This window comes from Zosterops lateralis, assembly GCF_965231275.1.
Source record: "Zosterops lateralis genome assembly, chromosome: 7".
NCBI classification, from domain to species: Eukaryota; Metazoa; Chordata; class Aves; order Passeriformes; family Zosteropidae; genus Zosterops; species Zosterops lateralis.
The window spans coordinates 28,358,855-28,372,075 of record NC_139767.1 but is presented as its reverse complement, the minus strand read 5'-3'; the positions used below and the strand labels follow the sequence as shown (position 1 = coordinate 28,372,075).

General features: G+C 39.2%; 1 protein-coding gene across 1 annotated transcript in view; it reads left to right on the top strand.

The window, feature by feature from the left end:
• MYLK (myosin light chain kinase) overlaps nt 1–13,221 on the top strand; it is a 141,385-nt gene that overhangs the window by 44,459 nt on the left and 83,705 nt on the right. The window lies entirely within an intron of this gene.

Below are 13,221 nucleotides of genomic sequence, written 5' to 3'. Positions count from 1 at the left end.
TATTACCTTGTTTTTGTGAAAGGTAATTATTGTAGGAAGCCTTTAATGGTCCTTTGCCCAACAAAGGGTTACTGTTCCAAGTCCAGTTAAATGCAAGAGTGGGATTTTTTCCAGTAGTTTCAGCATGATTTGCATTAGGCCCTGGATAATTATCTAAGCTAATTATGGCATAACTTTCCTTCTAAGTCATCAGTCTCAGATTCATTTATGGTTGTCTTTTTCTCCCTTATTATTAAGCAGGATAAATTCTGTCTAGCACTGGGCAACTTCAGTATTGAAGTTTTGTTTCATACAAAACTCCTTTGTTTTGTATGGAAAACAGTGAAGGTACTTAGTTATTTGTAGGAGGCTTTTGACACTGTGTCAAAAAAGTCCCACATTTCATATGGATGGGATTCATATAGAAATGCAATGGTCTTTAAAAAATCAAATCCATCAGTCTTCTGCTTAATTTAAGTGAGAAACTACCATATTCAGATCACTTCAGATCTCTTTACTTAAGTAAGTGATCTGAAGGCTGAGCAGATTGGGGTAGATCCATTAGGTATTCTGGGGAGAAACTGAGTTAATTAAGGTGAAGCTAATTTTGGCCTTGTAAAGGACTAAGTAGACAAGGCTGAACCCTGACAGCCAGGGTTCCAGGGTTCCAGGTTCTTCCCTCTGCCAGCAGTTTCTCAAAGCTGACACGCAGGTAGAGATGAACTAGAGACTGAGCAGTGCTCCCTGCAAAAAACAGCTTAACAAATGTCTTCACCACAAGAATTATTTGTAACTGAATCTCCCAGTGAGTGGGGTGCACTGAGTAAATGCTGGATCAATTGGCCTCATGCATGTAAGCCTGAGAGGTGAGAAACGCGGTTCAGTGTTAAACACTCAATTATAGATATTCCTGAAATAATGCCATTTGCTACTAAATGTAGGATTATTTTTTCTTATGCGTTGTTTTCTACACACAGGAAAGTCAAAATTTGGGAGGCTTTGGGGCTGATGCACATTTAATTTTTAAAATTTTTGAACAACATGTGCATGATTGATTTCTTCCTGTTATTGTATGTGCAAGCTATTGCATATACATTTGGTGTTTACATTTTCACATTTCACATTAAAATGTTCTTAATTTTCTATGATATGAAAATAAGTATACAAGCCATTTTTAAATATACCAGGCATCCTACTTAAAAAACAAACAAACCGACCAGCTCTTAACAGGGATATCCAGCATACATTCAGGTCACCTGAAATATATGGTGATTATATACTGATGGGGATTGCAGATACTCAGGTTTATTTATGAATTTATTAATCAGGCTATGAATAAATTATGAAGTTATTTATTATGAATTTATTAATCATTTTTATCAGGGTGGTAGAATATTTTAATCAGGTATTTTATGAATAGGAAACTGAGGTGAGGAAAATAGACTCTGAATGTACATGTGCAGTGAGTTGATGTTACTGTTTTGCTGAGGCTGTGACAGAGCATGAAAGCAAGACAGATGGAGGTAGTAACTGGTATAGTTGGAAGGTAAGGCCAGCTCCCAGGAATGGTGACAGTTCTTCAGGTCTGCCTCATTCCTGAGATAAGCCTTCTGATATGAGATTGTCTGTCAGTTAACTAATCACTGACAAGGACTTACAGGTCAGGTCCACCTGTAGAAAAAATATGTCCAAGGGATATTTAATTACCTGACATTCACACCAATACCTGAGTGTGCCACACATGATTATGGACTGCAGGGAGAGTGGGAATAGGTGTGAGCTCTGTTGTGCCAAACCACATCAATTCTGCACGTGGAAAACTTCTATTTTGCAAACAGACTCTGCATGTCAGAGGGGTAGGGATTGCCTGGTTCAGCTTTCTCTAGGTATGGTATCAAGCTAGAGAGCTTGCTGTGGCTCCTAGGGGAATGTCCTCTGTCTTGAAGTTCTGCAATAAATGACGAACAAAATACCTGACCCACTACATGCTCCTTGAGATTTCTCCAGCCTCCCTGCACCAGGCAGCAGCATCACTGGTGGTTTCCTAAGATAGAACACATGAGGTGTGGGCAGTGAGGGCAGCAGGACAGGCTGTCACCCATGGTGTTCTGTGGGCTCTAATGCTCTACAGCCACACATTTTGCTGATGCTTGTTTTCTGCACTCTGCTGTTTTTTCGTTTGTTTGTTTCTTTTTTAGTACAGGCCTAATACTCTTTGTAAGCCAACACCATTCAGCAGATAGTGCTGCTCCTGCTTATTGGCTCTTGACCTCATTTCTCTTTCCCTGCCAGCAGTGCATTTGCCTGGACTCACATCTGTTCCCCTTTCTCCCCCAGCACTTTCTGTTCATGCTTTTTTTTCCCAGTGCAGCCTCCCCAGCATAAGTGTCTATGTTGGGAAGCCTGTAGCCCTTCCAAGCCGATTACTGTAGTCATTCATTGATCACTGGACGAGCAGATTAGAGCCACCTGAAAGCCTGTCACAGTCCCTGCTGTAACCAGTTTATCAGAGCTGCAGAGGGAGATGCTTTCTGAAAAACCAGTTTGTTTTGTTCCTGTCACTCTTCCATCTGGTGTGAGTGGGACCATAAAATATAACCAGGTGGAAGAAAACCTTTCAGGTAGGAATCTTTTCCTTCAGTCATGAGAGATGCTCTCTTCAGGTCGTGGGTTGTTTTTCTTTCTCAGATTGACCCTTCTCAGACATTAATCGTTTAAAGAAGGTTATCACTGCAATAAGCAGCCTCTCTTTGAAGACTTAATTGAGAGGCCACAGCTCTGTTTCTCTGAGATCCATATTTCTGCTGAAGGTAAGCAGAGAACAGTGTCTTACTTGCCAACAATGATGAAATATTTGTGACAGCTTTTCAAAGTCACTGCTTATTTGAAAGCATTTTGCTTTATTTCAAGCATAGCATAAATGACTGTAGATGACTTTACAAAATTTGCCAGTCTAGTCCTATTAAATGTCCAAAAGGCATTCCAGACCAGTAGCTGGTTGGGACCACTTGTCAGTGTAAGAATTGGTTTCAGAGCACTAAGTGAAAGGGAGAGGGGTTTTGTTCCTGTATTGAAAAGGCAGAGGTAAACTGTCATGAGCATCAAAAAAACCTCTGTTCCAAAGATTTCAATAGTGCCCCAAAGGTCTCAGTCCAGCACTCTGTATGGTTCAATAGCTATAACCCTTCTAAATTTTTAATGGCCTACTTGCAGGACCTCAAGACCAAATGTGGAACAGAATGCCAGCTAGAAACCAAAACTGAAGGGCAAAAGCAAAACATGTGTGAAAGCTCTTAATGATAGAAGATGTGCCATCAATATAAAAAATGCGCTCTAAAGACAGTTTCTTATTATAAATCATTTCCAGAAAAAGGGGAACTAGATTTGGATGAAAATGAGGGATGAGTCCTTGCAGAATAAGAAAAATTTAAATGTCAGAAATTGCATTAACATTTCTTATAAATGAAATTAAAAGGTGAGATGCTGACAGAAAAAAAATTAAAGACAAGAAAGTAAAGAAAAAAAAACTTACCCTTAAATCAACTGTGACACATGATGACATACTGTGAGCATTAAATTATTATGTACCAGAATGACAGAAAACAGATGATTATTATAACAGTAGGGAACAGTCCTACATTGGTCAAAGGGCAAACTGTCCCAGCTTGGATTGCCAAATTCTATCGTGTTCTAAGATTCAGCTGAAAAGTGGAAGTCATCAAAATACATATAAAACCTGTTCACTGAATGTATGCCTGTGTAATTTTGAAAGCAGGGGCATGATGTTACCCCAAAGAATGTTTTCAAGAGCAGCTGATGTGGATTAGCTGATGGGAAGTTAAACAATCTGCCATCAAACTCCCTCACAGGATTAGCTCAATTTTTAAAACTTTCCAGAAGTTGCCTAAGGGAAGTATCCATCATTCCTTTGCAGCAGAGGAACAGAACAGAGAGTAGGAATCTTGTATAGCTGTGTGCTACTAGAAGTGCTTCTCTACAGCTTCATTTTAATGAAGGCTTGACTGTTGGGCCACATACACATACCTGTCTTTTTTTTTTTTTTTCAGAGTAGTGTCTTGGTTCCAAATATTTTTAATATAAATTAATCAAGAAAAGAAAACTGACCACAAGCAATGCTGTACTAGAGCTATTTTATTTTTTATGGACTTAAGTTGGTCTTGCTTTAGAATACTTTTCTAACACCAACTTATACCAAGAAATACAATATTGTTGTATTTTTCCTCCTTTTTTCCACTTTTTATTAGTCTGACTTCAAATTTGATTTCTTTGCTCTCAGTCTGAATCTTATTTGTCTTTGAGGCATTCTCTAACAGCATCCTTAGTACAGTATCCTTTTGATTGGTCACCCAAGGGAGGAGCTGAACTGCTTTAATATTACCACAGGATAACCAATTTTGTTGCCAGTGTGGATTTTCCAGAGAAGGGAAAGGCTGAAGGGGCTGTAACTCTTTAGTTCAGTGGCATCATATGGGACACCTATTCTTACTGTGCCTCCACTGCATTTCAGCTCATGCCCAGCCCAGTATTTTCTCTAATGGAACTGGTATATCTATACATTATGACTCTCTGCAAATAAATTAAAATCTACCTGGGCACTCATACAAAAATTGAGACTATACATGTAGAGGTGAAATCCTGCCTCAGCAGAATGCACATTTTCACTGTGGAGCTGACCTGGCTTGATCTAGCATATCTGAAGCACCCTTCCTGCAGTTCTCCATATCAGACTGGTATCTAATGCTGGGGAATTTGTTAGCAGTGGGTCAGCTGAGCTGCCTTATAAATGTATTTGGTAGGTGTACAGGCTCTCAGGCCTTCCATGGAGTTGTTGTCTGTGACAGTGACAAAAGAGCAATTACTTGATGTAAATAACTTGCAAACAGGGTAAGTCATTAATAAGGCAGACAGTTCTGAACGCAAAAGCAAACACCACTTTGGCTGCAGAAGCTTCCAGTGAGACTGTCAGGGAGGAATTCAGTCTGCTGACTGCAAAGTGATCTGCTATGAGCCCAGACATCTATTTTGTATCTGACCCCTGCACTTTCATGGAGCTTTCTCCTGAGGATGGGAAGCGGAGAGGGAGGTAGAGAGGTACAGCTCTCTTCTCCCTGGAATCCTGGTTGAAAGGGGGCTGGTTGAAAACTGTGCCAGGAGAAGTTCTGGCTGGACATTAGGAATCGTCTATTGAGAGGGTGGCCAAACACTGGAACATGCTCCCTAAAGCAGTGATCAGTGCCCCAAGGCTGTCAGTGTTCAAGGGGTATTTGGACAATGTCCCAAACAACAGGCTTTAACTTTTGGTCTGCTCTGAACTGGTCAGGCAGCTGGACTAGATAATCCCATTCAGCTGAGATAGTCTATTCTATTCTGACTGTTCATCCACATCATGATTCTTATTGGTGCAGCCTTTAGATAGTGGGGTTTCTGCAGTGCCATCTCAGTCACACAGAACCATCCATAGAATATGCCGAGTTGGAAGGGACCCATCAGGACCATTGAGCCCAGCTCCTGGCCCTGCAAAGAACACCCCAAGAATCCCACCATGTGCCTGAGAGCCTTGTCCAAATGGCTCTTTAACTCAGGCTTGGTGCTGTGACCATCTCCCTGGGGAGCCTGTTCCAGTGCTCCACTGGAACAGTTTGTTTGCAGAACAAGCTGAGTTGGCAAAAGTGGTTAAAAGGCTGACCTGGTGGTATCCCATCCCGTACAGAGGAAAGACCCTGGAAAAAAGGAGCATACATGGAGCTGCAGGGTAGGGCTGGAAGCCTAGTCCAAAGTAAAATAAAGATTTCCAGAAAAGATAAGTGGAACTTGGTCTTTGTATATTCCCAACTACCCTGACTGGTACAGGCTTAGGTTAACAGTTTTTCTGTGTAATGCAAGGGCAGCATACAGACTATAACTTGTCTCAGCTCTTAAACCTTACCTTCCATTTACAAAAAAAAAAAAAAAAAAAAAAAAAAAAAAAAAAAAAAAAATTATAGCTGCAAAAATAAATGATGGGAGGTAAATGGGTAAATAACACTGCTAGGTCATTGAACACCTAGTTCTTATGAGCTAAGTTTCCAAAATGGCATACTAACCTGAGATCTTTAATAAAGCAGAAATGTTCCTAGATGTCTCAGGAACATAAAGGTCTGATACTTTTTATGCCATTATAAATCAAGTTCTGAATTTTCGAAAAACTCACAGAAAAAGTTATGTCTCAGGCCTGAGGCAGAAAATTTCTGATTTTGGATTTCTGTCTTTACAGAAAGACAAATGTGTGTCTTCACATCAATTTTCTGTCTTATAAAATCTCTTAACTTTACAATTGATAGCATTGTTTGCTGAAGATCTGGTAATGGCTGGACTATATTACACCAAGAACATTTGAGGATGTAAAACTCTTTTTAAGCTTGAGATCTGTGTGTGAACCTGAGTCTTGCTTTGAGAGGTTTTAGTAGAATCTGGTGCTTCTCCCTCTGAGCCTGCTCGCACAGAGCTTTTTGAGTTAAGCATTCTCCTCAGCTCAGTTGAGTTATTAGCCTGTGAGCCAGAGTGATATTTAAACACCATAAATGGTAAATGTTGCCGAGGCAGTCCTTCCGCACGGCTCGGAGCAGGCATTAGTTGGCAGTCAACCTCCCAGTGCTGGCAAACAGATTCCTCCAGTATAATTAAACCTCTTGTAAGACTAAACATTGTGAGTTTTTGCAGTGTTCTGAACATAAGGCAGCAAACTCTTTATTCTTTGCATGTCCTTGACTTGTGACCAGTTGTAACCCTGGCCTTGGCCTCTGAGCTGCTGCACTGGAGCTGTGTGTAAATGCAGTGCTGTGGCTGACCCAGCTTGAGCTGGGGGCTGGAAAGGCCAATCTCCAGAAGTTCCTTCCAAACTCAATTGTTGTGTGACTCTATGCACTGCTCAGCATGCTGAAGTCTTGATATTTCAACAGGAGATGTCAGCATTCTGCAGCTCACATGAAAATGCCTTCAGTACATCTGGGTAGGCAAATGAACAAGAAAATTTCCTAGACTAGATGATGTCCATGAATTGTTAACTGGTTTGACTACAGACCAGGTAAAACCCAGGTCTAGTCTTTGGAAACCTTCTTAAAGTTTGCATCCTCATATGGATATTCTCCTTCAGTTTCAGCAGCAAATCTGGGAATGGCACAGTGCAATTATTGATTCTTTTTTTCCTTCTCTCCAAGAATATAGACTTAGCTATGTCTTTTACCTTAGAATATAGATAATTGGTTGCATAATTGCAGTTAAACTGGTACAGGTGTGTTGTGCAATTGACTTGTACTAGGTTAACTGTTCAGTGCAACAAGAATTTTCCCCTTTTCTACTAGATATGCTCCTTCAACTCAATAACTTACCACTGCTTTTCAATATAAATATGTTTAAAAATATGCTCAAGCCCAAAGTCCTGATCCAGGTCAAGATTTTACAAAATTCAAGTTTATTTTGGCTTATGACTTCCCCTGCAATAGCTTCCAGTCTGTATATATGCAGAGGTTAAATTTATATAAGGAGTCCTTAAAATCTGGATTTAGAAAATTCAAATAAAAAGAAAGCATTTTTTTATCACCTTAAATTTCTAATAATACAAGTTACTAAATAATCTAATTTTTGATATAGTCACTGTAGATAGATTATTGTACTATTGATTACACAAATACTGGAACACAGAGTAAGAGATTAATAGAAATAGTTTTATATCAAAGGTAATATATCTTTTCCCGTTGCCATACGAATATGCTGAGACTTTGTATTTTTCCTAAGAAATTGAAAGTTTAAAGTCTCCTTAATCTCTATGGATTTAATGCAGTAAGTGGCTTTTTTAAACATAGATTTGTGTGTTTATTAGAGTGTATTTCTAATAAAAAATGAACCCTCAGGGGTAAGGGAATGTGGTGGGAAAAGCCTGTATTCCCTTTGCTTTGTAGAAAATATATGTGGATATATAAAGTACCATTTACATGCTTTGCTTACTATTTCTGGTCTCCCAGGCTGTGTTTCCCACTGAGTTGTGCATCTTATTACTTACTGTTTCCCAACATTCTTGCATATTAAAGTCTGAGGAAAGGCAAAAAACAGGAAACTTAAAAGCGCAATCATTGTGGTGGACTTTTAAATCTATCACCCTGTGTAACACCTTATCAAAAACCTGTTGAAATGACAGAGAGACCACTCTCCACCAGAAAGGCTCCATCTGGGCTTACCCATTGTGCCAGACTACAGCTCTGTGCAAAAACCATTCTCTGTAAGACGCCTTTCAGAAAATCATAGCTCCCTTCTATATTATGTTACACGATTTGACCTGCACGAAAACAACAGCTGTGGTTATAAAATCGTGGCAGCTTTCCTAAGCTACAATAAAGTAAACTAGATGCAAGGTCTGAAAAGAAGTCTCTGAAGTGTACCTGTGTTTTATCAAGCCCATCTGTGGGAGCAGTAGGTAGGGCTCTCTGATGTCCCACAGGAACTGCCTTGGCATGACGGGGGTGGGAGAAATTGAGTGCACCAGCAGAAGCTGACTGAGAAAGGGAAAGGGACAGAGCAAATTAATTGACAGAGAAATTTTTAGTAACTGTGTGTTGACTCTTACATTCTTTGTTTTCATTCTTAGAGATGAACCTACTCTTACATGAGAGCAATAAGAATTAAGGGTGATGAGGGAGCTATTAAATGGCTATAGGTGATTAGAGAGCATTAACATAATAGACAGAGATCAGATCTCCTCTTCTTTCACCTCCAGTTGAATAAGCTTGAGGATGCATAGATGCATAATGAGGTCATGCCCATATGCTAATGTCAAACAAAATTTTCCTTAGGTTCCAGATTTGGTGCCAGATGTGCTGTATTTTTATTGTCCGTAGTTTTGGCAGCAGAAATAACCTGCAGTGTTACGAAAGAGGATGTTTCAGCCAGACCCACAGTGATTTGCAGTATCTCAGCTGGGAGCTTTACCTCTGCCTTCTTCCTTTCCTTCTGTCCTCCTGCTTTGGGCTCTGAACACAGCACTCCCTGTGAGCATATGGATTTTGAACCCCAGCAGCGTTTGGGGTCAAAGGGACTTTGGAGGAATGAGGGAAAGCAAGCCCTAATCCTGGCCAGGACTTTCTGTGCAGTTCGCTTATTCGTGTCTTGTTTTCATATCTGCTTCCCTGCTATTTTCCTGGTGCAGATCATGGATTTTTTTCCTTATGTATGGAACTAGCAAGCACCTAGCAGTGGCCAGGGAGTGTGAACTTCTATGGTTGTTGCACTTTTTGAAGCCACCCTTTTGCAAACAGTTTCTGGTTTTTTGGGTATAGTTTTCCTTTAAATATTTTGCTGTCAAAATAAAGCCAGGCGTTTTCAAAAGGAAGTAAAATCACACAGTATCTTCTTGACTTAAATAGGAACAGGAATTATTTGCTTAATCTTGAATGATTAACATCCCATCTTTTCACTCCTAAATCAATTTTATTGCTATTTTTTCCAAACAAGACCTATAAGGCTAAAATTGAAGGAGCCCTTAGGTATATTATATGTAGAGTACTGCTATTTCATCGTAAAATTGTGAAATGTTAAAGCATTTATCAGACAAACACTGAGTCACTGCATAGTGCTATCATAAATAAACAACTAAAAGCATTTACAAGCTTCGGAAGAATTTGAAAATAGTTAACATTCAGGCTTTGTAATTTGGCCTCTGCGTGATTTTATCTGTCCCTTCTGAGAAAATGCAATGATTTTAGACTAAATAACAGAATTAAAATGGACTGTGTTGTCCTGTGTAAAACATCTGTGAGAAACTAAAGTTGTCAGTAGGTCATTTTAATTTTTTCTAAGTCTAGAAGTCTATAACATCAAATTTTAAGTAAAGGAAGAAAAATTACATGACATGAGCCCCTATAGTTTCTTAATGAAATAGCTTTTATGGGTTAGAATTGAAGTATTTTTAATTTTTGCTGCTACATTAAGAAATATTTGATGGTTTTTGTGATATTCTGATTAAATTATTGGTACAAAGTGCTACTGATAACCATACACTGCTAAACAACGGTAGCATAAGGTTAGGGATCCCCTTTAAAAATATCTATTTTTAGCGGTGGGGTGGAAAGCTTGTGTTTTGAAGAAAGCCTGTTGAGGTTGCCATGAAGTCAGACTTATTAGCCATATATTTCCTGTACTCTTGATGACACACATTTGTTGGTTGCTTTTGCTATGATGGCTTCTAGGTTTTGAGCTCTTATGTGCAACAGATTTTTGTATCTGTTGGTAAATAAATGTCTTCACTTCCCCTGTGCTCCAAAGAACAGCAGCAATACATAGAGAGATGTTTTTACTCCTGCCTTACAAGAGAAGTTGAGAAATCAGGCTCTCAAGGGACTGAAGGACTGAACTTCAAGGACTAAATCAAAGTATATGTGCATTTTTATATGGTACATTTACAAGGATAGGAATGTTTTTAGAAATCTGCTTTTCTTTTCTGTCCCAAGACTAAGCCTTGAGTTTTCAGTATTTCAGAGTTAATGATCCATCTTGATGTTCTTCTGCATGATTACATTCGTTCCCTCCAATGAAACAGCTCTTTAGTCTCTCCAGGACTTATCTTGTATTTAAGCTCTATTCTTTAAAGTTTTTTACTGCTCACATACCACAGACTTCTATTTTTTGATACTTGCCATCTTAAGTTTCTGTTTAAGCACAGAACTGGTCAGGAGGTCAGCATAAACCTATGCAGTGCTTAAATTTAGTGTAAGCACTATTATTTTTTAAGATTTGTACAGTGGTGAGGCAGGTTCTGGCCCCTTTCATTTCAATTTGACAGCTTTCCTTACAAAGAGTGAGCACTGAGCAGTAGCAATGGCAAGTTGGTTTTCATCCTTTCAGTCCTAGTTTGCTCTTCTTGGAGTAGATTCCTGCACCTCCAGTAAATCTTGATGTCCCTCATACCAGTGAGTCTCCTCGCTACCATAGGATACATCTGCCTGAGACAACTCAAAAAATTGAGGCCTAAATGTTTTGGGCTTGTGATTCATGTATGTAATTGCTGTGAATTACTTGCTTGCTTCCATGTAATGTTTACACAGCTCTGTGCAAGGTGGTTTTATTCCAGTACATGAATCTTTTATGCCTGCAGCACAGGTTTTGGAGGAGTTAGCATTGCTGAAAAATTCCTTAAGGGAAATGATTCTTCTCTTCTTCTTCTGTAGCTGCTCACACATTTCTTTTTAATAAGCTGAGGCTGTTATACTGTATTGCCTTCCTTGATTATAAAAATCCATTTATTTAGACTACATGAAGAAGGCATGTGAGTCTAACAGAGCAAAGAGCCAGTTGTGAGGGATGTGGAGTGCTGCTCAGACTTAATGCTGTTTGTACCAGGGCTTCTTTTGGGAGAATTGCTGCTAGAACCACTATGAACAAATTTGTTTTCCGGTCACTGTTAAATTTCGTGGGAGTTGGTTCTGCTTTTTTTTGTTACCTGTCTTTCTCTCTCCTGATCAGACACGAGATCTGTTTCTTTGTTGGTCTAGAGCCACACCTCTGCTTTTGTTTTTCTTTCCCTGCTTTCCTCTTCTGGTGTATCTGCCTCCTAGATTTGCAGTGTTATCAGTTATTTCAGTCAAAAAGGATAACAAGAACATTTTTTTAAGCACACTTTTAATTCTTTTTTTTTCCTATGCCACTTTCCTGTCTTACTATTTTATTGGTTTATTTTCTTTTCTTCGTTTCTCTGTCTTCTTTTCCTCCTTTTTTTTTTTCATTATGTGGATTTCTTCTTTCCCCCACATTTTGTGAGACAAGATTTCACTTTGAGTGACCAGGGAATTTCCTGCAAGGCATTAGACCAGTGAAGAAGCATGTGCTGATATTGCTTAGTACAGCAGTTGTTTGAAGCTTTTTCTCTGAGTAAACATTACAAAACAGAGGGCCACAGTGAACCACAGTTTATTTCTGTAGATGGGTTTCACCCAGCTATTTTCTATACAGCATTAGTCACTTCCAAGCAGGTGCTGTGGAAGCCCTAAGACTGATCAGTGTGGTCTGATGGTGAATGAGAGGCACTTCAGAGTTGTGCTTCCATAACACCAATCCAAATGGGTCTCACTCAGGTCCCGAATTTCCATTCTCACATACATCAATGTCTCCCTACTCAGTGCCAAGAAAAGACCTGTGGCATGAGCCAGCAAGACAAGATTTTGGCTAGAAAAAGCTTTGCTAGAGAAGAGGAAAAACTTCCCCTCCAGGCTGCTTCCAAATTTATGTTGAGCTGAAATTACCCCAGTACAAACTTAACTTTTTACCTCCAGGAGGTTCAGTGGGCCTTCTCAGTGAGGTGCTGTTCATAATTTTATGAACTGTGGTTTTTCTCTAGCCTGGCACTTTCTGTTGCTGTAATACTATTTTGGATGTGCTTGATATTCCTTTGAAAATTTTGAAGGTAGGGATAAGCAAAATAAAAATATTTTCACATGTGGATAGAACGTAGGGTTGGAATTTTAAAGGCAAAGACGTAAGAGGTCTGAACACGAGCTAAACCAAACAAAAAGTGTATCCAAGGGACCAATAAATATTTATGGCTTTTTACATTTGGTCATGATCACTGCTTGGGCTTCAGAAGTGTCTTTGCTCAGGTTTTTAGAGCAAGAGTAGGACTTCCTGGTCTAGTGTACTATATAGATCACAGTCAAATGGTTTCATAGCCTCTGAATGGCTGTGGCTACTGGAACAACATATCACAGATAGACTTAAGAATGAATTATTTAATTCCAAATTCTCTCAGCATGGGAAAAGCCTCAAAAGAAAAATTTTAAAAGCCCTAATCCAACAGTGTGTTTTGTGATAGATATTGACAACCTCAAGTTTCAGTCTTTCCCATCATCAATCAATTGCTGAAGTGGAGTACAGGAGAGGAGTGTGGTGAACTCAAATCTATTGGATATTGATCATCTAACAATCTAAATGGTTTGTAATTTCTTACAGAGTTACAAATCATGTGCTGCAGTGAGCTTACATTCTAACACATCAATCACAGCACTGGCAACTTGTAACATCCCCTAGGGTTTTCAGATTAATTTAGCAGTAATTACAGGCATTGAATTTTTGTTTACAAGTTTTTGGGTTGCTTTGCCTTTTTTTTTTTTTCCACTTGAGCATGTCTACTTAGGGAAAAATGAGTAATTTCTCAGTGACACTCTCTGATATCTGCTAAGAATGATTTAAGAGGATTCTCAG